At 36.6% G+C, this 25,119-nt stretch overlaps 1 pseudogene; it reads left to right on the forward strand.

Annotated features, from left to right (window-relative positions):
* Window positions 1–255: 255 nt before the first annotated feature.
* LOC133047591 (peptidyl-prolyl cis-trans isomerase D-like) lies at window positions 256–1,352 on the forward strand (annotated as a pseudogene).
* The last annotated feature ends 23,767 nt before the right edge of the window (window positions 1,353–25,119 follow it).

Genomic DNA, 25,119 nt, shown 5'->3' on the forward strand with positions numbered 1-25,119 from the left:
CTCTTCATCATATGACAGAAGTGACACGGTAGAGCAGTGATGAAAATAATGCTATCTAAAATCCCCACCAGGTGAAAAAAATGAACCCCTATCATAGACTGCACAAAAAAATCTACCCCAAGTGGATCAGGGAACTAAAAGAAAAGTGCCAACTATATATCTTTGAAGGAATTAAATAGACAAATATTGTTATGATTCTAGGGACCTGTCGGAAAAAGTAATTTAAGTGAGTCAAAAAGTAAATACTTTTCGACAATGTCGCATCCATCCCCCCAGGCTAAGCCCTCCAACCCCAGTAATCACTGAGTCTTCTTTGAGGTGGACAACGGAGGGGAGAGAGTTGGTCGAATTGTCTTAGAATTGTTTGCAGATATTGTACCTAAAACTGCAGAAAAATTTCGTGCATTGTGTACAGGAGAAAAAGACATTGGACCCAGCACGGGGAAAACTCTCCATTTCAAAGGATGTCCTTTCCATTGAATTATTAAGAAATTTATGACTCAGGGCGGAGACTTCTCAAATCAGAATGGGACAGGTGGAGAAAGCATTTATGGTGAAAAATTTGAAGACGCAAATTTCCATTATAAGCATGACAAGGAGGGATTTCTGAGCATGGCCAACGTGGGCAGCAACACCAACGGCTCCCAGTTCTTCATCACCACCCTTCCGACTCCGCACTGGGATGGGAAGCACTAGTGTTTACCCAAGTGATTGAAGGAATGGGTGTGGCAAAGATTCTAAAAAATGTGGAGGTGAAAGGTGAAAAACCTGCCAAAAATGTGGAGAACTGAAAGAAGGGGATGATTGGGGAATATTCCCAAAGGATGGATCTGGTGACAGTCACCCAGATTTCCCCAAGGACGCAGATGTGGATTTAAAAGATGTAGATAAAATTTTATTAATATCAGAAGACTTAAAAAAAATATTGGAAATACATTTTTCAAATCCCACAATTGGGAGATGGCCACTAAAAAATACACAAAAGTTTTAAGGCATGTGGAAGGCTCCAGGGCTGCTGCTGAGGACACAGACGGAGCAAAGCTGCAGCCTGTCGCTTTGAGCTGCGTGCTGAAGATCGGCCCTTGCAAACTGAAGATGTCTGATTGGCAGGGCGCAGTCGATAGCTGTTTGGAGGCCCTTGAAATAGACCCATCAAATACCAAAGCACTTACCGTAGAGCCCAAGGATGGCAAGGATTAAAAGAATATGATCAAGCATTGGCTGATCTTAAGAAAGCTCAGGAGATAGTACCAGAAGATACAGCTATCCAGGCAGAATTGCTGAACGCCAAGCAAAAGGTAAAGGCACAGAAAGATAAAGAGAAGGCAGCTTATGCAAAAACGTTTGCTTGATGAGAAATTCAGTTTTGCTTAAGTGTGCATTGATTGTATGAGTGAAGAAGACAGTTTAACGGTTTGTCTGTTCAGTGTGATCCCTCCTGTGTTCCCGCTGACACTTTGGTTCCCCACGTTACAGTCCAGGAATATGGATAGGGACTTACTCTTTAATACACTAGTGTTACAAACTACAATGGCGTCGATTCCCTTTTCAGGGACTCTCTGAATTATTCTAAGGATAATGGTGTCTCCAGCTTGTTTTTAAACTCCTAAAGACACATCATGTTTGAATAAACAGACAAAAGCTTGAAAAAAAAAAAGGTAAATACTTTTCAATAAAAACTATCAATAAATTTAATCACATTAAACTGAAACCCTGATAAGTAGGAGAAATAAAATTATATAGACAGTGGGAGGAGACATTTTTCACAAAGATTACTGACAAAAGAATTAATATAAGAAATACATAAAGAATACCTATAAATCGACAGGAAAAACATAAAAATTGGTCAATAATATTGAACAGGGCCTTTTACAAAAGTAGAAATCCAAGTAACAAATGAATGTGCTCAATCTCACTATTAACTATGTAAAATATTTTAATGTACTATTAGCCTCTTGCTGAATTGATGGGTTTTAAATGATGTGTTTGTTATATATTTCACAACAAAAGAGGAACCTCTAATAAAGATATCCTTATTAGCCTCTTCAATTTTTAAAGAGGAGAACCTAGAAACAAGGGGCTTCCCAAGTGGTGCTAGTGGTAAAGAATCTGCCTGCCATTGCAAGAGATGCAAGAGATGTAGTTTTGATCCCTGCATTGGGAAGATTCCCTGAGGAGGAAATGGTGACCCACTCTTGTCCGGAAAATCCTATGGAGAGAGGAGCCTGGCGGGTTGCCGTCCATGGGATCTCAGAGATGGACACGATAAGTGACTGAGTGTGTGCATGTGCACACACACACACACACACAGAAACATGGAATAAAGAAGTTTTTCAAGTCATATAGCCAATCCATGGTAGCCTCAGATAGAAACCAGTCCAAATTATCAATGTACCCCAGCTTCAGAATGAAGCTTTCTTGTTTGAGTACTTGTTGAATGGTGAGCCCTTGGATGCTATCTCAAATCTTTCAGCAGGTGCTTGATTGAATGTTTGTATTATGTTGGATCGGGAGGTGCAACAGCTAGGAAACTCTGAGACAAAATAAAGCTACTAGAAGGGAAAGTCTGGATTCTGTGTCCTGGCAGACCTCTTTGAATTGAATTTCATTCCATGTGAAAGCAAGTATTAGCGGTAAGGTGCTGAAGAAGTTGTTTCCTTGTGAGAAAATTTTAGAACTTGTGCCCTGGGTACTGGCTTCAGATTTCACATGGAGACAATGTAAACAGCCATTGGGAAATGGACCCTTTACTTATCTCTAAAGAACTCGACAGTGTCTGAAGGAGGAGGATGGAAAGCCTTGGTACCTATTGCCTCTGGGGTGCTGATTTTCTTACTGTGAGATCCAAGCAACAGAGCTCGAAGGCAGCCCCAGGCTTCTTCCATTGTGAATTGGGATGGAGGGAAAACAGGGCAAAAATAGAGTGTGAACTCCAGTGTGTAGACAGGTTTATAGTCTTCAAAATGCTTCTTCAGATAGTATTAGTGAGAATGTCCCAGAGTTCCAAGGATCCTTCCTTTGCTGGTAGGAACACAAACAGAGAATGTGGAATATTGGCTCGAATGGAACATCGTTTGTGTCAACAGACTGTGAAACCTTACAAAGTTTCCCAGTGCAGGTGCAGCATGCATAAGGAAAGATGTGGGTAAACTATATTTGAACTGGCTTGCTTTGAGGAAGTGTTAAATAAAGTAAAATGATAAGTTAATTAGTAATTTAGATTTTCAAGAGCAAAACATACCTATAGCTTCTTATAAATATTTATTTTAATAAGTATCCCAAGTGAAGGTTAATTTAAATATTCATATGTTTTCAAAGGCAATCTACCTCTTAATTGATGATGAATAATAAACAGCACCATTTAAAAGTGGAAATCCAAGAGATGAATAAGCATATAAGGAGATTGCTTCAACCTCATTATTAATTACTTTAAAAGATTTTAATGTTATACCAGCATACTCTTTTTGCTGACTTGGTGGGTATTAAATTATGTATATTTTATATGATTTATGTCACAATTAAAGGAGGAAAATACCATGAAAGCAAATAAACCAAAATAAGAAAAACTGGTCTTAATTTTCCAAAATGCAAAGAAAAGAATAGTTCAAGTAAAATGTTAAAAGATTAAAGACAACACAGTTTATTGTTAAAGTAATTTATAAACCCTTATAATATTCTATGATCAAGTGAAAAAAAGGCAGCATAGGTTCTGTGCAATTAACTTTATATTATATTAAAACTTTTATACAGAACAGTCACCCAGTTTTCTTATAGTACTCTAAACTTTTTTCCCCGGTAGCCTCTATGAACATATCACATAAATTATTTATTATATTCATTCCTTATTTTCTATCTCTGTGCTGGAATGCAAAACCCCTAGAAACAGGGCTTTGTTTAATTCACTGAAGTATCCCATGCAAAGAGAATATGTGCCCAATAAATATTGTTGACTAAATGGTTGAAAAGTAAATTCATTAAGGTATAAGACTGAATGCAACTTAGTGTTAATGAAACTGATAGTAAGAGGAGTGAATATCCAGGGAAAGGTTTATATATTTGTTGGTTTTATTCAATTACAGTGAAAAAAACATGTGAAATGTCACTTATTTTTGTTAAAGGGAATTGATAGTCTGTATAGTATATCTATTTGGTATTGGCATCTGACGATGATGCAAGCATTGACTCCTGAATAGTTTCCTAAAGGTTGAGAGGACATAGGTCAAGCAACTCAAATGCTTTGCCATCACCCCTCTCACCATGACACTGCAAAATTCACATAACATAAAATTAATTAAAGTACATAATTTAGTGGCATTTAGTATATCATTTATGTGTAACCACCACCCCTGTCAAGTTCCCAAATATTTTCATCACTCTGAAAGGAAACCCCATACCATTAGGAAGTCACTCCACATTCCAAACTGATCTCAACCACTGGTAACCACCAGTCTTCTTTGTCTGGAGGTACCTATCATGAACATTTCCTGTAAGTGGAGTCATAAACATGTGATCTTCTGTGTTTTGATTATTTCAATTAGTATGTTGTTTGTGAGGGGCTTCCCAGGTGGCTCAGTGTTAAAGAACCTGCCTGCCAACGCAGGAGACACCAGAGATGCGAGTTTCATCCCTGGGTCAAAAGATCCTCTGAAGTAGGAAATAGAAACCCACTCTAGTATTCTTGCCTGGAAAATCCCATGGACAGAGGAGCCTGGTGGGCTACAGTCCATGGGGTCGAAAAGAGTTGGACACGACTGAGCGTGCGTGCGTACACACACACACACACACACACACACACACACACACACTGTTTTTGAGGTTCATCCATACTGTTGTAGGCGGCAAACTTCATTTCTTTTTAAGGATGAATATTTCTTTGTATGCACATGCCACAATTTGTTTCTTTATTTCTCTGTTGATATACATAGGTTGTTTACACCTATTGGCTCTTGTGAATAATACTGCAGTGAACACTACTACAAATATCTGTCCAAGTTCTATGTTCAAATCCTTTGGGGCATATACCTAGGAGTGGAATTGTTGAATCATATGGTAATTCTGTTTGCTTTTTGAGGTACCATCAAACTGCATCATTTTGCATTCCCACCAGAATTGTATGAGGATTCTAATTTGTCCACATCCTCACCAAATCTAATTTTCCATTTTTTAATGTTATAATCATCCTAGCGGATGTGATGTGGTATCTCATTGTGGTTTTGACTTGCATTTCCATAATGATTAATACTTCTGAGCATTTTTTCACATGCTTGTTGGCGATTTGTACATCTCCTTTGGAGAAAACTCTTTAAAGTCAATTTTTAGATTTTTTGCTGTTGAATTTCAACAGTTCATTATATACTGTCGATATTCAACCTTTATCATATACATGAGTTGCAAATATGTTCTCTCATTCTATAGATTATTTTCCCCTATTTTGATAAGAATAATTTGATGACAAAACACATAATGTCACTCTGGAAAATATATTCAGATATTTTGAAATCAACTACAGATATCACAACAAGTGAAATTATAAATTTGAACATCTGCAGATATTATAAATTAAAATAATTTATAATCAACAGGAAGGTTATTTAAAAATCTATCAGAATCAGAATTTGTTTCAGCTAAATCTATGGTAATTATACATAAAGTTTAGAAAAATATCTTAAGTGAACATATAACTGATTCTACAAGTTACAGACTGAAATTTCAGAGTAGATATACCTTTGATGCAAGTAAATTTTCCTCCTTTTTATTAAATTGGAATTTTTAATTAGTAAGATATAAGAAATTTATCAATTACAATCATTTTAAGAATACAGCATCAAAAATTAATATAATTCATATTGTTTTAATATAATTTATGTTGTTAAAATAATATTGTAATTTATGATGTTATAATGAGCATCACCTACCCAAAGATAATAAGCCATCCCAGTATGACTTAATAGGCTGTATTGTCTATTCCAGTAAAAAAAATTGTATAACTTCCTTTAACCTGAGTTAGGATTTTAATTTTCTTTTCATGCTATTTCTCTTTGCAGGCAACATATGTTTTCCACAACAATGAGAATTATGTGCCTGGAGAATCCAGGCTCTAGCTTTAAAGTGAAATAGTTGCTATAAAATGCTGCATCTTGAGTTTTGATCATAAAATTTCCAAATGTAGGTATCTCGATCAAGTACTAAAACAAGACAACTCTTTCCTTTATCATACTGAAATAGCTGGTTATTGCTTCTCTGGGGAATCGGTGTATTACCTTCAAAGACAGAACTTTACTGTCATCTGTTGCTGCAATAAATGTTCAGTACCGTCCCCAGTGTTAAGTGAAATGTTGAGTGAACTTGAGTTTCCTTTCCCAATTCTGTAGTTGAAAATAATTGCTTTGCTTTTCCCAAGTGATAGTTGTAGCAAAATAGTTTGGAAAAGAAACTAGTTCCTAAGTATGGGTTATTGAAATTAATTAGTGTTCACATTGCACTATGAGCTGTCATCCCTGGAGGACTGCAGTAATGAGCATTGAGATTAACTACACACACTGGGGACACCTTGTTACTATTATGCCTTAATGTTATATAAAAATAACATATTCCTTTCACAGACAAAAATATACTAAGGACTTGGATACATCCACAAATCTGGGAGGATGAGGATATAGGAAACATAGTGTCTTAACTGTGTCTTAACTATTTCATACTATCTGGTTCACCAAGATATTTTCTCAAGCAATATTTCCAAGTGTCTGTTCTTAAAACTAGCACAGCATAACAACACACTGTTACCAAATAGTCACTTTTAAAATAACACAACATTTGGTTTAATGATCCCCTTTTAATTAATTGAAAGGAGTGTGTTTAGAAAACTGTTGATTTATCAAAACAAAGTCAAGTGATGGATAATGGCAAACACACAATTGTAGTCAGTTTCCTATAATCTCACCAGGTATTGGCCAAGTTTCAAATTTAGTCAAAACATTTGCTCCAAGAAGGACTTTAAAAATTAACCTACTTTGGTTTATTCACAGCCTGATTAAACAGATAATTAAAACTTACAGATGCATGTCCCTGCTAAATTACTGTAGCTTGAGTGAATTTGTGGGGTAGATTATTAGTTGTACATAAGCTGGCACAAAATAAAGCAGTCGCTGTGAAGAAGACATCACAAGATTCAGTATTTTCTATCTTTTACATGTTTATTTAAGGATTCCTTTTAATTAACTTGAAAGGAGTGAGAAACTTGGAAAAACTGTGGAGTCTATATGCGACTGAAGAATTTTTTTTACCTCAAATTTCTTCAGCTAGCACTATTGTTCATTATTCCCTTTCTGAATGGGAGTGATGATCAGGAAAATTCTATCTGCATTAAAATCCTTTGGTGACAAATAAAAGAATTAGGACATGAATATTTCCTGAATATGTTGAAATGGTCATTCATGATGACTCACTGCCAGAAGTGTGGTCAAGTCTATATTGTGGATCTTTCCTGTTTGCTGGGCTGCCTGAATTTCAAATTAGCCTCAATTATTAGAAAAAAAATGGAGATTATAATATTTTAAGGATGGCTATGAGTACTGAATGAGATGACGTATGTGAAATTCCCCAGTACATCTTCAAGAACAAACTTGCAAGTTTTGCTTCTTTAATTCATTTGCACACATAGAAGAGGAATAAAACAAAAGAGCTTTGGCCTTGATCTCTTCCATATGCTGCTTTAAGTTTAAATATGTTATATACTCTCTCTGAGACTGTTATTCAGGTAGTTTACCTTTAAAACTAAACAGTAATTTCTTTAAGTAACTGGGAAGACAAAGGGAAAGAAGATACTTTCCAGAAATAATATTGGCATTTTGTATATGCTCAGAAATTATTTACCTTAAAATTTTTAAGTTGTAATTTCATATATCTATTTTTATTATATGGGCTTCCCTAGTAGCCCAACTGGTAAAGAATCTGCCTGCAGTGTGGGAGACCCTGGTTTGATTCCTGGGTTGGGAAGATCCCCTGGTGAAGGGATATGCTACCCACTCCATTATTCTTGCCTGGACAATCTCCATGGGCAGAGGAGCCTGATGGGCTACAGACCATGGGGTCGCAAAGAATCAGACATGACTGAGTGACTAAGCATATATTTTTATTATATATTTGCTCACTAGTCTATATTATTCTAATTCAGGATTCTTGAGACAAACCAAATGCAAACATCTCAATTTTCCATTCTTTCTTAATGCAGCATGTCTATCGAAAATCTGCTACATGCTTGTGTTGCTCTAGGCTTTAAAGATACTATGCTTTAATATGATTTCCATAATGAAATATAATTGGTTATACCAATCATAAGTGATAAGCAATACAGTGTCAGATGAGGAAAAGTAGCAAAAGGAAAATTAAGCAGGGTACAGGTTAAAGAATGGCATACTGAAGTGTAATGGCTGGAGTGGCCAGTGAAATACAGGGTGATCAAGAAATTGTAGGAATTCTTCCTGCAACAATTATAAATTTAATGTAGTTCTGATAAAGAATATAATGTGATATTTATCTAGACACAGTGATTCGAAAAAAGTCAGAAAGTATAGTCAAAACTGAAGGGAAAATAGATAGCTCTACTAGAGTTTATGTACTGGGCAATATAACAAATCACTGGAGAAATAAAGGATTATTCCAAAATGTTGCTTAGAAAATTATCTAAACTTTTAGAAAATTACTGATCTTTACCTTACATCATATACCACAATCAGCCAATACAAAATTAATAGGCTTAGGTAAAAAGTAAGCTATTAATAAGAAAGTATTTCTGAATACATAAACAATACTTTTGTATAAAGGATATTTTAAGTACAAAAGCAATTGAATAAATAAAAATGTAAAAGTAAACCACATAAAAATTTAAGACTTCTAAACATATAAAAGTACATTAAATATAATAAAATAAACCCAACATATTTATTAAAAGACTTTAACAGATGAATCCCTAATTTTACTGAGGCAAGTCTGACAATGTAGATGTTCTAGAATTTATGCTTGCATGGTAGCCCCTAGCCACATGTGACTATTAAGCACTTGAGATGTGACTGGACAATCTCACCAGATTGCCTCATCTTCCTCTCTCTCAGGAGTGTGTTTAGAGCCTAATGGTAAAGGTGGTAATAATGATGATAATGATTTTTGTTATATACCATTTAGCATTTTCTTCTACCTTCACCCCCTCTTTCATTCTTGGTGTTCACTTGCTGGAATTTGGGGAATCAAGTAATTTTGGTCCCATAACACTGCAGCTTTCTGATTTACATAATGGCTCTGAAATGTTAATTTCAAGGTCAAATAACTCAAGAATGCCATGTTGTATATACAACTGAAAAGAAAAAGGAAATGTTAAGCAATCGGCTCCAAATAAAACTATCACAATATTGGCTATGAAGAGCAAGGCAGTGTAGAGAAAGAAAAGTCTATGTTCTAAAATAAAATTTTAACAGTGAATCTCCCTTATCCACTTTAGTTCTATTTGGAGAAGGGCTTATGGAATCACATCTGAGATTTTCAGCTGTCTGTTATTGGATGGGGACAGATTCAGATCATATAAACTTTTATAAAGACAAGTGGTACTTGGGAATTGACTGCATACATCTGTGATGCTGGCCAACGTACATCCCTAGATTCTGAAAACCTGTGTCAGAATCTACTTGTCCCCAAAAGAGCCTAATGACTAACAACATTCCACTATTGAAAGCATTTCAAAGTTAGTAGAATACAAAATGAACAGATAAGGAACACTTAATTTACTTTGATTAAATAACTGCATCTATGAATTTGTATGAAATTGTGAAGAGAACTGTGATGTAGACAAATCATGTATGAAGGTACCATATTTATTGATGTTGCTGCTATTTTTACTATCTTAATACAATAACAATTTTAGTTTGAAGAATAGTTAATGATGGAGATGATTATTAAACATTTAAAAAATATCCATCGTCCCATTATACAAAAATGACCACAGATAATGTTTTTATTATGTAGCTGTCCATATATGTGTGTTTATATGTCCATAAGCACCGAGTCTTAATAACATTCTATTTGTTACTGTCTTTCTTTGTGTTTCAATTAGTGTAAAGTCTCTGTTATGCTGAGGATCAAAGATGATGCTTATGAAGCACTTGACACTTTTCTCTTGGAGAGGTTTCTCTAAATTTCAGTCTACTCTTCTTGTTGATCATGATCATTATCTTCTCATTGTTATGAAGCTAAACATGCTTCTTTGATAATTCTAGCTGTTTACTCAAACTTATAAATTGTTCCGTTGATGGTAACTAACTCATTTCAGCTATGTAGCTCATAATCTCTTCCTATTTAATGTTATATCCAATCATCTATATTACTTTTGGCTGCATTTAGTAGAAACCTGAGCACCATAGTTTATTGAAATAGAGATATATACCTCTCACACAGAAAGAAGTTAAGATGCAGGAAGTGCATGGATGGGTACCTCTCTATGTCACAAGAGACCTAGTCATCTCGCTGTCTTTAGTCTGTGACTTGTGTCTTTATGTGTTGGCATATCTAGTGAATAACAATCACACAAGTCAGGAGGAATAGGAAGACACTGACCATTGGTTCAAGCTATTTTTACTTCTTAAAACAGGAAAAGGATAATTTTTCTAGAAATTTCACAGATTGAATGCAAGAGTAGTCTTTTATTTGTATTTAATTGCCTGTAACTGAGTCAAAAGGCAACTGATAGATGCAAGTGAGTAGACAGGAAAGTGAAGTGAATGTGTTAGTTGCTCAGTCGTGTCTGACTCTGCGACCCTGTGGACTGTAGCCCACCAGGCTCCTCTATCCATGGGACTCTCCAGGCAAGAGTACTGGAGTGGGTTGCCATGCCCTCCTCCAGGGGATCGTTCTGACTCAGGGATCGAACCCAGGTCTCCTGCATCGCAGGCAAATCCTTTACCATTTGGGCCACCAGGGAGTATGTAGGAGGTATTTGTGAACGTACATTTTTCTAACCCCCAACAAAATGGAGTCTGTTGGAAGAGAAGATGGGGATCTGAATATTGGGGAAAAAATGAGCAGATAGATCTGGATCTGGATCTGAACCATGATATTCCAATTTACTAACAGAGACTTTTGACAGTTCTTTTAGTCACTTTGAACCAATTTTCTCATCTATTAAATTTTGAAATAAAATCTATCTTTCTGTGTGGTTATGAGAAGTTAATATGACAGTGTCAATCATTTAGTGAAATACAGAATCATATTGTGTTCTCATTGTGTTGATTTATATAAAGGGTTAGGCTTGTGATATAAGCATTTATATATATTAAATATCTGGAATTTTTCTTTGGCAGTAGATGAGGTTGAAATCAATAAAAAGTAAGAAATTTTTGTTTTAATTCTAAAACAAGCAAATGACTGAGATTAAAAAGTTTTTTTTCATTACTTTTCCAGAAAACATAATTAAGAATTAATGCTAAATATATTGTGCCCTTACTATGTTCAGTAAAACCACAATAATATAACATATTGAAATTCCACCCATTTGTATTTATATGTCATTTAAAAACAGCATTTCTTTAGGAATAAGTAAACGAAGATGGCATATTTAAATCTGTACTATATTAATCTAATGTATTATTATATTTTAAAGAGGAATTAGCTATCATTTGAAAGCATTTACATAGCAAGTGTGTATCAGTGAATATAAGTCAAATTCGTAGGGCATAACGATTGCTCCAACGTTTTATTATGACTTGGATTCTAAATAAAGAAAGGAATATTTGTTAAACTGCATATTTGATGGAACCTTGGTTGTTTTTTATTAAGAATTTTTAAATCTTCAGAAAATAGATTCATATAATTGAAGCCAAGAGAAAAATCCAATGAGAGTGGATGGAAAATGTCAGGGGGAAATAAAACCTCTCTGAAATACAGAGCTTCTTATTTGTTTTGTTTTATGTCTTTTATTCTGATTAGGTTATCCCAAAATAAAAACTGAATATAAGAAAGTACAAAGGTAATGTAGAATCAGAGATGTTTATGGGATCAGCACCATTTGATATAAATTCCTCATGAAAAGCTTCCGAACATCTGGAATAGTTTTCCAACAGATGTCCATGTTTTCATATGGTACCTCCTTCATGTATCTCGCCTTCACATTCCCATTAAAGTTATAACTCTAAGACATCCCCTCTATGGTCAAAAGATCAGATTTTCCCTTGAGTAGCAGAGAAGAAGTTTCAATTAATTTAATAATGAAGACCTTTCCCACTCTAGGTTTATAATACTTTACTATTTGTTTTATTTCCTTTCCCCCCTAGCATTTCTTCCCTCTCTGACCTGAGCATTCACGAGAAACTCCTATGGTTTTGCTCACAATATTCCATGCCATTTCATCTAACTTATCCTACTTGTTTTAGCCCATTGAATCTTGTTAAAGGCCGGATCAAGTTTCACCTACTTGTGGGTCCTTTCACAGCTTTCTTAGGCCAATTTAGTTACTCCCTCACTTGTGATCCCATAAACTACACGGTTCATGTTTACGCTAAAGCATTTTTTATAATTGTAATGTTTTCTAGCTGGCTGTGAACTTCCTCCCACTTCTACTAGGTCAAGAGCGCTTCTCTTTTTGCACTGCCCAGTGCCAAACTGGAGGGCCTGGTGGCTCAGATGGTAAAGAAACTACCTGTAGTGTGGGAGACCCAGGTTTGATCCCTGGGTCAGGAAGATCCCCTGGAGAAGGGAACGGCAACCCATTCCAGTACTTTTGCTCAGACAGGGACAGAGGAGCCAGGCAGGCTACAGTCCATGGACTAACATAGAGTCTGACACGACTGAGTGACTAACACACACAGTAACCTCTCATAAATGCTTGTTGAAGTGAATTAATATCCATAAAATATGCCATAGATACAATGAACGTTTACGCCATATTTTTTCTTTCAGTATCTACTTTTCTGGGATCAGTGCCCCTTTGCGTTTGCGACATATCGGAATGTCTATCAATGAAACTTTTACCTCTACATTCACCTTGTTGAGTATAGTCTTCAATACCACTGCATGCCTCTGCATGCATCATCTCTTTTCTCAAAAAGTTTTATCATTTTCAATTACAAAATCTTAGGTCATAGAGACTACATTGCATAGAATATCTGCTTTCTTCCAGGTCAGTTCAGATCAGTCGCTCAGTCCTGTCTGACTCTTTGTGACCCCATGGATTGCAACAGGCCAGGACTCCCTGTCCATCACCAACTCCTGGAGCTTACTCAAACTCATGTCCATTGAGTCAGTGAGGTCATCCAACCATCTCACCCTCTGTTATACTCTTCTCCTCCCACTTTCAATGTTTCCCAGCATCAGGATCTTTTCAAATGAGTTGGTTCTTTGCATCAGGTGGCCAAAGTATTGGAGTTTCAGCTTCAGCATCAGCCCTTCTGATGGATATTTAGGACTGATTTCCTTTAGGATGGACTGGTTGGATCTCCTTGCAGTCCAAGAGACTCTCAAGAGTCTTCTCCAACACCACAGGTCAAAAAAGTCAGTACTTTGATGCTCAGCTTTCATTATAGTCCAACTCTCACATCCATTCATGACTATTGGAAAAACCATAGCTTTCACTAGACAGACATTTGTTGGTAAAGTAATGTCTCTGCTTTTTAATACACTGTCTAGGTTGGTCATAGCTTTCCATCCAAGGAGTAAACGGCTTTTAATTTCATGGCTGCAGTCACCATCTGCAGTGATTTTGGAGCCCCCAAAAATAAAGTCTGTCACTGCTTCTATTGTTTCCCCATCTATTTGCCATGAAGTGATGGGACCAGATGCCATGATCTTAGTTTTCTGAATGTTGAGTTTTAAGCCAACTTTTTCACTCTCCTCTTCCACTTTCATTGAGAGGCTCTTTAGTTCTTCTTTGCTTTCTGCCATAAAGGTAGTGTCATCTGCATATCTGAAGTTATTGATATTTCTTCTGGCAATCTTGATTCCAGCTTGTGCTTCATCCAGCTTGGCATTTTGCATGATGTACTCTGCATATATGTTAAATAAGCACGGTGACAATATACAGCCCTGACATACTCCTTTCCCAATTTGAAAACAGTCTGTTGTTTCATATCCAGTTCTAATTGTTGCTTCTTGACCTGCATACACATTTCTCAGGAGGCAGGTCAGATAGTCTGGTGTTCCCATCTCTTAAAAAATTTTCACAGTTTGTTGTTATCCACACAGTCAAAGGCTTTGGCATAGTCAATAAAGCAGAAGTAGATTTTTTTTTTTTTTTTGAACTCTCTTGCTTTTTCAGTGATACAGCGGATGTTGGCAATTTGATCTCTGGTTCCTCCGCCCTTTCTAAACCCAGCTTGAACATCTGGAAGTTCATGGTTCATGTACTGTTGAAGCCTGGTTTGGAGAATTTTGAGCTTTACTTGGCTAGTGTGTGAGATGAGTGCAATTGTGAGGTAGTTTGAACATCCTTTTACATTGCCTTTCTTTGGGATTGGAATGAAACTGACCTTTTCCAGTCCTGTGGCCACTGCAGAGTTTTCCAGATTTGCTGGCATATTGAGTGAAGCACGTTCATAGCATCATCTTTTAGGATTTGAACTATAAAATTTGAGCTATTTCTTCCAGGTACGTCTTAGTAAAAACTAATATGCCTTCTTTTAGTGTTTTTTTTTTTTTTTACCCATTTAGTGACCTCTCCTTAAAAGTCCATCTTGTCCTCATTGAGTCTCTGCACTCGGAATGGAGGTGAATCTGCTAGCCTCATCAAGTTTTTTAAAATAAGTTTTAAGTTGTAAAGATTGCAAGGAAAGTGAAAAAAATCTACTGTCAAAATTAGGCGTTATTCATCCTGACATTTTTCTCTGTGGTTATATTTGGCCAAGTAGCTAAACATATGTGAGTAGGAGAATAATATTAGATTAGAGTCCAAAATCTGTTACTGAGGAAACTAGTAAGGTCATTTGATTTCTTTGAACTTTAGTTTTCACATATGTAAAATGTGAGAAATTTAGATAGTATTTCTTTCTAAAGAAATGTTCTTTCCTTCTTAGTATTTCTGATTTTAAAAAAGAATCTATTTTAATTGATTCAAGGTTAATACTATTCATCATAAAAATTCACATTTAGGAGCCTTTGTAGTAAATCATTTTCAAATTCACTGAATCATACAATATAAACATTGAAGGGGGGGGAAACTTAAACACCATTTAGTTTAGTCTTTCTCCTCACAGCAGAGACTTCATATTAGTATCTGTACCAGGAGATTATTTTCTATCAGGCAAATGTTTTGTGAAATATGAAATTGATTACATTAAAACTTAAACTGTTTCACTGTTGGACAAGATGGCTTATCAGAACATTCTTACAGCTACCAGTTGCATTTCTAGCTCCTACTTAACATTAGTTAAGTGTCTAGAAACCCCAGAGAATGTATCCCGAGTACTATGGAATACTGTCCATGATGATGAATTTGAGCAGGTGAGGATTCAAAGAAAGAGCCATTGTAGAAAACCATGACATCATCTTTGGAAGGCAGAATCCTGCAAAGCATGACCCCATCCTCAAATTCCACACCCTATTTTCCCAGTACTGTGAATATAATGATATATCACTCTGCAATTCAGTTATATTATATGGCACAGTTAATGTTACCTGAGGGAAATTTTCCAGCTGGTCCTGACCTAATCCTATGAACCCTTAAAAGCAAAAAGGTTTCTCAGGCTGGTGGTAGAAAAAAAAGTGAGAGGGATTTGAGATTTGAGAAAGATTTTCAACTTTCTGCTGTCTTTGAAGGAGGCCACGTGAGAAGGAATGCAGATGGCTTCTAAGAGCAGGGAGTCACCCCAGCTTACAGATGGCAAGGAAATGGAGACCTTAGCTCTCAACTGCAAAGAACTGATTTCTGCTAACAGCCTGGATGAGCCTGGAAGCGGATTTCATGCAGACTCTTCAGGTGAGAACTCACCCCAGCAAACACCTTGATTACTGTTTCGTGATACCCTAAATAGAGAACCAAGTCACAACCTGCCACATTTCTGACCCTCCAAACTGTGAGTTAATAGATAGATTTTGTTTAAGCCACTATATTTATAGTAACTTGTTACACTATAACAGAAAAATAATAATACATTATGTAAGAAACAATATGGTACAGAGTTTATTTATAAATAGGGTACTGATATGACAAAAGTGTTTCCTAAAATTTTACCAATGGATCTAGAGTGTTTCCCTCAAAGAAAAATGTTCAATTAGGCTGTGATCATGACAATTGCAATATTTCATCACAAAGACTGACATTTTGTATAAAAGAAAACATAACTGTACAAACCATAGAATTTGCAGAGAGAAGTCTCATATGCTAATAACCAGCATTAGAAATTTAGGCAGAAATAGAGTAACTGAATAAAGGCAATTAATTCAACTGCATAGGCTTTTTTCATTTAATTAAGATGATCAGACACTTTGTAGTCAAATTTTATGGTCACACAAATTCTTCTGACTTGTAAAGAAATGTTCTTTTATAAAAATGCTTTGAAAACTGAAAACATTGTATAGAAGAAAACACATAACTAGCACTTACTGAGCAATTCCTATGGGACAGGAGATATTCAAGTCATTTAGTATTAACCCACTTAGCACAATAATTCTATGAGGAAATTACTGTTATTGATACTTTATGGATGAGGAAACTAAGGCACAGGAAGATTGTGTTTATTTTCTTAAAGCCTCAGAAGTTGTGGCTGGTAAATTTGGACACTGAAGCCAGGCTCCAGAACCCATGGCCTAAACACTGTTTATTATTTGTATATGTGTGACTTAGAGAGATTGCACAGAACAAATATTGAAAATCATTTTATTGGTGTATGCTGATCACTATCTCTCTTATGTTTTGAAAATAAACTATATGTACCCTCTTGTTTATTACCTCAGCATCATCTCTCTAATTTTCTCTGAGAATCAAATATAGAAACAGCCCAATTGTCCATGAAGGCACGAATGGATACAGAAAATGTTTAAATGTACAAAATGGGATATTATTCAGCCGTGAAAAGAATCAAATCTTGCTGTTTGCTGTAACATGGATGCATCTTGATGGCATTAAGCTAAGTAAAATAAGTCTGACAGAGAAAGACCAATACTACCTGGTATCCCTTAAATGTGGAAATGTTTTTTTTTTAAATCGAACTCATAGAAACAAAATAGGAAAACAAATGCTGAGGGCAAAGGGGTGGGAAAAGTGGGGAAAGGCTGTTAAAACACCATGAACTTTCAGCTATGAGATGAACAAGGCCTGAAGATTTAATGTACAACATGGTACATGGTGACTACATCTTGATAATGTATTGTATACTTGAAATTTGCTGAAAGAATAGTACTTAAATGTTCTCACGCATTTATATAATCTCACACATTTTATAAAAATGTAAACATGTGTGGGGATGGATATGTTAATTTACTAGATAGGGATAATCCTTTTACACTTATCAGATCACCATGATATACACTTTAAATATCTGACGCTTGTGTATGTTAATTATACTTGAATAAAGTTAAAAAAAAAAAAAAAAAGAACCAGGCATTTTCTGCTAAAAACATTCCATAGATAATGACTTTCCTGCTAACAAAATCCATTGCATTTTTTTTCCCCCAGTAAGTCTGTCATTATTATTTTCCCCATGGAAAGAGAACAATCCTCCTGGCTTTTTCCTCTCCTGGTAGGAGCACAGACATGTTGCTTAAATCCTTCTTAGAAATGGTGACAATATTCAAACGGAAGGCATCAGTGGTGAAAATTTCATTAGGGAATTTATTTGGGTAAAACTTGGACATTGCTAGCCCTTGGCTCACTACACATACACAGATGTTTAATCTTTAAGATGTGGCCTTAGCAATCATTTCTCTTGTACCAAGATTAAGCTATGCCAATATTTAGACCATGTCATATTCATTTCTGTATTCTCAGCACCTGCCATGGAAATTAGCTCATATTTTCTGCTCAAAGAAATGTTCAAAAATATTTGTTGTTGAATTTCTCTAAGTTTTAAGAAATAATGAATCCATTATCTTGAAAAATAAAAAGGGCTTAGATTTTATCTTTTTGTGTCATCATTTCATTTGACCTTGAATGTAGTGCCTCACCCTTCACACACAATGAAGAGGTCAGTTCAAATTCTATAGCTGGTTCAAAGTGAAAAAAATAGTATCTCCTTGACATTTTGTCTCACTCACAAGAATGATACAACCTAACAAATAGGACTTTTAAAATTATTTTACTTACTTTGAAGGTCTATATATTTCATCACTAAAATATGTTTTCATTTTGAACTTGTCAATCCCTCAAACATTAGAAGGCCTTGTTCCAAAGATTTGGCAAAGATCTAGCCTGTAGCAAGTTAAAGGTAGCCAAAATATGCTTTGGAAAGGCCTCAGAATTTTATTTGTAATATTGCTTAACTCAAATCAATTTAACATTTTGGATACGCTGTGTCACTAATAATAATAATCAGGGTTCTAATATAAATTATATTTCTATATTCAATAGCACTCACATCTCCTCAGATTTCAAGAGACAAAGGTAGAAACCATTTGTCCAGCTCTTGTTATGCAGTGGGGTCTAAGTGAACACTGAATGGGAGTGATGTGGTGGAAAATCTGGACACTATGTAACAGCTCATCCACATGTCCATGTCACCAAGCCTTAAGATGTGACTGAGAGGCAATACGCTGACATGGACAGATAACTGAATTTCAAGACCTAGATATATATTGTTCACAGTGAAGAAACACTACATTAGGAACCAGATGACTTAAGCATAAGTTTTTGATACAGAAAAAAATGATCTGCTTGACCTTAAACAATTACTCTTTCCTTGTTTTTTTTTTTCCAATTGTAATATAACAGCAAAATCTCTGTATATCTACTTACAGAGTAATAGGGATGTATTTGAAGAAAGCAAGCTTTCTTGCTTCATCATGATAGCTGTTTTACAACTGATACTATTACCCACATTATGATCTTCATTATTTGTAAAGTAGAACAATTTTAGTTCTGAATCAATTATTCCAACTATTTGTGGACGAGTTTAGACTTTTTGACCTCCCTGCTGGCTCAGATGGTAAAGAATCTGCCTACAATGCAGAAGACCTGGGTTTGATCCCTGGGTCAGGGAAGAATGCCTGGAGAAGGGAATGACAGCTCACTCCAATATTTTTGTCTGGAGAATCCCCTGGACAGAGGAGCCTCGTGGGCTACAGTCCATGAAGTCGCAAAGAGCCGGACACTCCTGAGTGGCTTAACACTTAAGAGTTTTAGATCAGTGTATGGTGAGTATAATGGGAAAAAAAATGTAGATGTTAAGACAGCTTTGTTTCCACCTCTTTTGTAAGCCACAGAAAGTAGATTGCTAAAAGAGATTTGATATAAAATCTGGGAGCTCAGGAAAAAAGATCTGTACTTGAAAAGTTAAATCACTAACCAGTAAGCTGATTTTCCCCAAATGATCTATTTCTCCTTAATTAAAATATTTCCCAATTAAGATAATTTCTCTGTTTCTGCTTTAAAAACACTAAAGAAGATAAATAGACCAAAGAGGATAGTACTATTTCCCAGGTAAAACAATTTCCACTTAATTTCTCATTACACTTTTTAAGAGAGCATATGCTTCTATGTAATTCTTTTTTTTTTCTGTAATTCTTTCAACTATCTTTCTTTCACATTCTACAGTTACATGTATGTAAAAAAGGACTTCTAAAAAAACAAAAATAACTAAAAAAAAAATCCTCTCCCTAAAAGCCAAGAGAAAAGTGCAAGTATAGTCATTGTAATTCTAAACTCACAGGTCAGGGGAGTAAAGATAGACACAAAGCAACAGTGTTAGGAACTGTGTTCATGCCTTCCTGACCCCTAATTCCTATGTTGAAACCTTAACTCAGGGTGATATTATCAGGAGATGGGGCCTTTGGGAGGTAATTGGGCTTAGATGAGGTCATCAGGGGGTGAACCAGGTGGCTCTAGTCGTAAAGAACTTGCTTATCAATTCAGGAGACATTAGAGACAAGGGTTCTATCCCTGGGTCAGGAAGATCCCCTGGAGGAGGGCTTGGCAACTCACTCCAGTATTCTTGCCTGGAGAATCCCAAGGACAGAAGAGCTTGGCAGGCTACAGTTCATAAGGTCACAAAGAGTCAGGCACATCTGAAGCAACTTAACATGCACACACAATGTCATGGGGTCCTTATAATGGGATTGCCTACTTGCTCAGTTGCTAAGTTGTATCCTACTCTTTGTGACCGGCCATGGACTATGGCCCTCCAGGCTCCTCTGTCCACGGGATTTTCTTTCTAGGCAAGAATACTGGAATGGGTTGCCATTTCCTTCTCCAGGAGGATCTCCTGATGCAGGGATCGAACCTGGGTATCCAGCCTGCATCTCCTGCATTGGCAGGTAGATTCTTTACCACTGAGCCACCTGGGAAGCCTATGAAGGGATTAGTGCCCTTGTAAGAAGAGGTATCAGAAAACTTGTTCTCTGTGTGTGTGTGTGTCTGCCATGTGGGAACGAAACCAGGAGGTAGTTATCTATAAGCCAGCAGGGCAGTCCTCATCAAAAACTGACCATACCAACACTTCCTAGCCTCCAGTACTGTGAGAAACAAGTTTCTGTTGCTTAAACCATCAACCTATGGTATTTGTTATGGCAACCAAAGTTAAGACAGTTTCCCTTGCTTTGCTGTTCTCTCCATCTCCACCCTGCCTGATAAATAATCTATTTTTAATAATGTTGAGCATTGAATTAAATTCTATTCATTAGAACTGCACTATTCAATTAGGTAGCCACCAAACATAGGTGGCTAATGAGCATTTGAGATGTGGCTGAATTGAAGTGTGCTGTAAGTATAAAATATTCATCAGACTTTCCATAGGGTCGCAAAGAGTTGGACACAACTGAAGCGACTTAGCACACATGTATAGTATCAAAAAGGAGAATATTAAACACTCCATTACTAATTTAAAATTTTAATTATATGTTGAAATATTATTGATTTAAATAAAATATATTATTAATGCTAATAAACCTTTTTAAACTTTTTTTAAAAATATAGTTACTTCTTAGGTGGTGCATTGGTAAAGAATCAGCCTGCCAGTGCAGGAGACCCAGGTTCAATCCCTGGATGTGAAGATCCCCTGGAGAATGAAATAGCAACCCACTCCAGTATTCTTGCCTGGAAGACCCCAGGGATGGAGGACCCTGGTGGGCTATAGTCCTTGGGGTGGCAAAGAGTTGGACACCATGGAGCAGGCCCGCATATAATGTGGTTACTGGAAAATTTAAAATCATGTCTCTGGCTTGCACTTGTAGATGACATTATGTTTCTAGTGGACAGATTTAGAATCTCTCCTTGTTTCTATTAAAAGACAAATCCTGATTACAAAAGTAATATTAATGAATCAGTTATATCTTGTTGCTCATGAATTGTCAAAACCTGAAAGGTGCTTTTGAAGGAGACATTCTTATAAAGAGAGAATTATGATATCATGTTGGAAATAATTTGGGACTTTATCAAGAGCAAGATAAGAAATTTACAAGGGAACTTGGAAGACCTGCTTTGTTCCAGTTCATAGCAGATCAAGTATTATCCAGTAGGGATTGCAATCAAGAACTCATAGCATGTTAGGGCTGCAGACACCTAGACAGAATATTTTCAGATAAGGAAAATAAAGCTTTGGATATAATAATTTATTGCTTCCTTTTCAACTTTATCTGTTGTCAAGCCCTCTAATGTTTATTACACATTGTTGTTGTTGCTCAGTTGCCAAACCTTGTCTGACGTGACCCCATAGACTACAGCATGCCAGGCTTCTCTCTCCTTCACTGTCTCCTGGAGTTTACTCAAATTCATGTCCATTGAGTCTGTAATACTATCCAAACATCTCATCCTCTGCTTCTCCCTTCTTTTGCCTTCAATCTTTCCCAATATCAAGGTCTTTTCCAAAGCATCAGCTCTTTGCATCAGGTGGCCAAAGTATTGGAGCTTTCTAGGCATTTGAAAGGCCTCCCTTTTAAATGGAAACAATACTGGACTCTCTTCTAACTCATTTTATGCTTGATATTGAGAATACTCCAAATAATATTTATCCTCATGAATTCCTAGCAAAAGGAAACCAATTATAACAGCAAGATTTCATCACTCATCTCTCTTGCTTTAGAAAAGCTAGCAAAAATATAAGTGTCATTCCTGAAAAGCAGTGTTGAAGGTTCAGAATTGTATAAAGATTGGGTAGATTACATCTTAGCATTAAAAAAAATAAAAGATGCTCCATATTAGGATAAATAAAAATTGAATATATTATTTCTACCACATAAAATGGCATTTTAAAACTTAAGTTAGATCAGTATAAATGAGATTCCATATTTTGTATATTAAGATAGACAGGCTAATAAGTGATTTAGGGAAGGAGAGTAGATAGGCTGTGCCCTGGATTCTTTACCTTCTGCTGCATCAAATTCATAAGTGTTATATGTTCACCACCATAAGGCAACACCACCTTTATTGTTAGCTATGGATGATGATCCAAATTCTGAGCAGTATCTTATTCTATCAATATGTGTTGGATAACACATGAAATGCATGTTCTCTTTCGACCTACATAGTAAGTGAAGTCACTCAGTCGTGTCTGACTCTTTGCAACCCCATGGACTGTAGCCTATGAGGCTCCTCCATCCATGGAATTTTCTAGGCAAGAGTACTGGAGTGGGTTGCCATTTCCTTCTCCAGGGTATCTTCCCCACCCAGGGATTGAACCAGGGCCTCCCACATTGCAAGCAGACAGTTTTATTGTCTGAGCCACCAGGGAAGATCTTGGCCCACATAGAAAACAGGCTAATTCTTTGCTTTTCAGCCAGGGTCTTTTAGGGTGTAGCCTGGTTTTGTTTCTCTCGATATTACTGCTATGCCTGTTGGAGAAAGCAAGGAAAGAGAAGATCTTTATTTCACGGGTCTAGAAAAGAGACAGAATATTTGTATTTCTGCTTCGACAAGATCCAGATCCTTCTAGGCCTCTCAGTGGCATGAAAACTCAAAAACAGAAAGCAGTAGGACCCATTGCATTGCCACATGTAATAATGGAGAGGCCATATCAAAATGAGCATCACACAGAGGAAATTTTATTTACTCTTTCTTCCCCAATGCTCAGTGAAAGTAATGACGGTGTTTTATCAAACCATGTCAGAAATTCTCATTTTTAAAGAGGGTTAAGGACATTTTGGCATTATCTTAAATATTCCCATGTCCATTCTGGGTGAGCTTTAATTATTTGAAGTCAGTTATGGGGACTTCTTTGGTGGTTCAGTGGCTAAGACTCTGTACTCCCTATTCAGGGAACCAAGGTTGATTCCTGGTTGGGGAGCTAGATCTCACATGCTGCAACTAAGAGTTTGCATGCCACAAGTCAAGATCCCACATGCTGTAGTGAAGATTGAAGATTCCATATGCTCCAGCTAAGACCTGTGCTGAGCTGTGTCACTCAGCCATGTCCAACTCTTTGTGACCCCACAGACTGTAGCCCGCCAGGCTCCTCTGTCTACAGGGGTTCTCCAGGCCAGAATACTGGAGTGGGTTGCCATTTCCTCCCCCAGGGGATCTTCCCAACGCAGGTATCAAACCTAGGTCTCCCATGTTGCAGGCAGATTCTTTATCACCTGAGCTACCAGGGTAGCCCAAGAATACTGGAATGGGATCGTCCAGTATCCCACTCTAGTAGTGGAATACTATCAGGGAAGCCCAACTAAGACCTGGTTCAGCCAAATAAGTAAATAATATATTTAAAACAAATAAAGTCAGTTATGGAAATATCCTGATTGTTACCACTGATTTGTTCAGGAAGGAGACTTGGGCCAATCCATGTGCGGTGTTCCCCACACCAAGAGCATCTGCATAGTTTGGGCTGATGAGATATGGAAGGTTTTCTGCTGGGTTTTCTGCTGGATCCTGCAATGTTTCTTTACTTTATTTGAGATTAACAGGAAGGGACAGTGTCTGTCATTCAGATGTGCCACCTAGAATTTCTGTAGATGTTTGATGATCAGAGGTTAAGGCCGGGCACACAGAGGTTAAGACCAGGAATACTGAGGGCTGATATGAGAGAACTGTGATAAAATGGAGCTTGAAACCTTCAATAATTAAGTCAACTGTAAAAGTGTCTCTGCCTCTAGACTTTCACTTACAAGAATCAATATCATAGTTCCTTCTGTTTTAAAGCAATGTGACTTGGATTTTCATTTTACCACAGCCAAAAACAGCCTAATGTTGTGAGGGAACTATTAGAGTATGCTGACATGCAGACTGACCTATGTAGCTGACCTTAAATAATAAGTAATTTCTTTTATTGCCAGAAGCTACTTTGGTAGCCATATTGCCTGGCCAAACACAAATACCATATAAGAAGTTCAGGGTCACTGACACTCATCCCAACAAGTAGAAAGACAATGAGATTAAGATCATGTTACCATCTTTGCACTTACAGTGATCTTTTGTTGCTTAAATATTGTCATGCCACCAGAATCCTTTTATATTGAGAGCAAGAAAGGTAACATGTGTTTCAGCAAATGAGACACAGCTATGCTTGAGTCCATTAGACTGTCCCCTGGGGCCCAAGAAGCTACTTAAGCAGTACATTTTTGGTGTATCTCACCATCTGCTAGTCAAATGTTTCCCATTAACCGTGACCACCAGTGGTTTAACCTTTCAGTATTTTTCAACTATTTCTTTGACAGTAAAAAACAACAACAACAGCAGAACACCTGTACTAGGATAGATGTACAAAATTCATTTTGAGGCTTGTATTGTACAGTTTATAGATCTGTCATCAACTAAATGAGGGCATGTGTTAAATGAGTTGCGTGTCCAGATACACTTCTCTGTTGTGAATCCATCTATCTACATTGCTGAAAGGCCATGAAATAGCTTCCTTGATATTTTATTACCATCGAGCTGTAAAATTTAATGGCAAAGCCAACATTGTCTAAAATCTACCTCTTATGGAAGAAAGGGACCATGTGGAAGATTTAAAGCTTAACCAACAAGACACCCAGAAGTAGCAAATGAACAGTTGGAGTGAGCTTTTG

Source organism: Dama dama, chromosome 27 (genome assembly GCF_033118175.1).
Source record: "Dama dama isolate Ldn47 chromosome 27, ASM3311817v1, whole genome shotgun sequence".
NCBI lineage: Eukaryota > Metazoa > Chordata > Mammalia > Artiodactyla > Cervidae > Dama > Dama dama.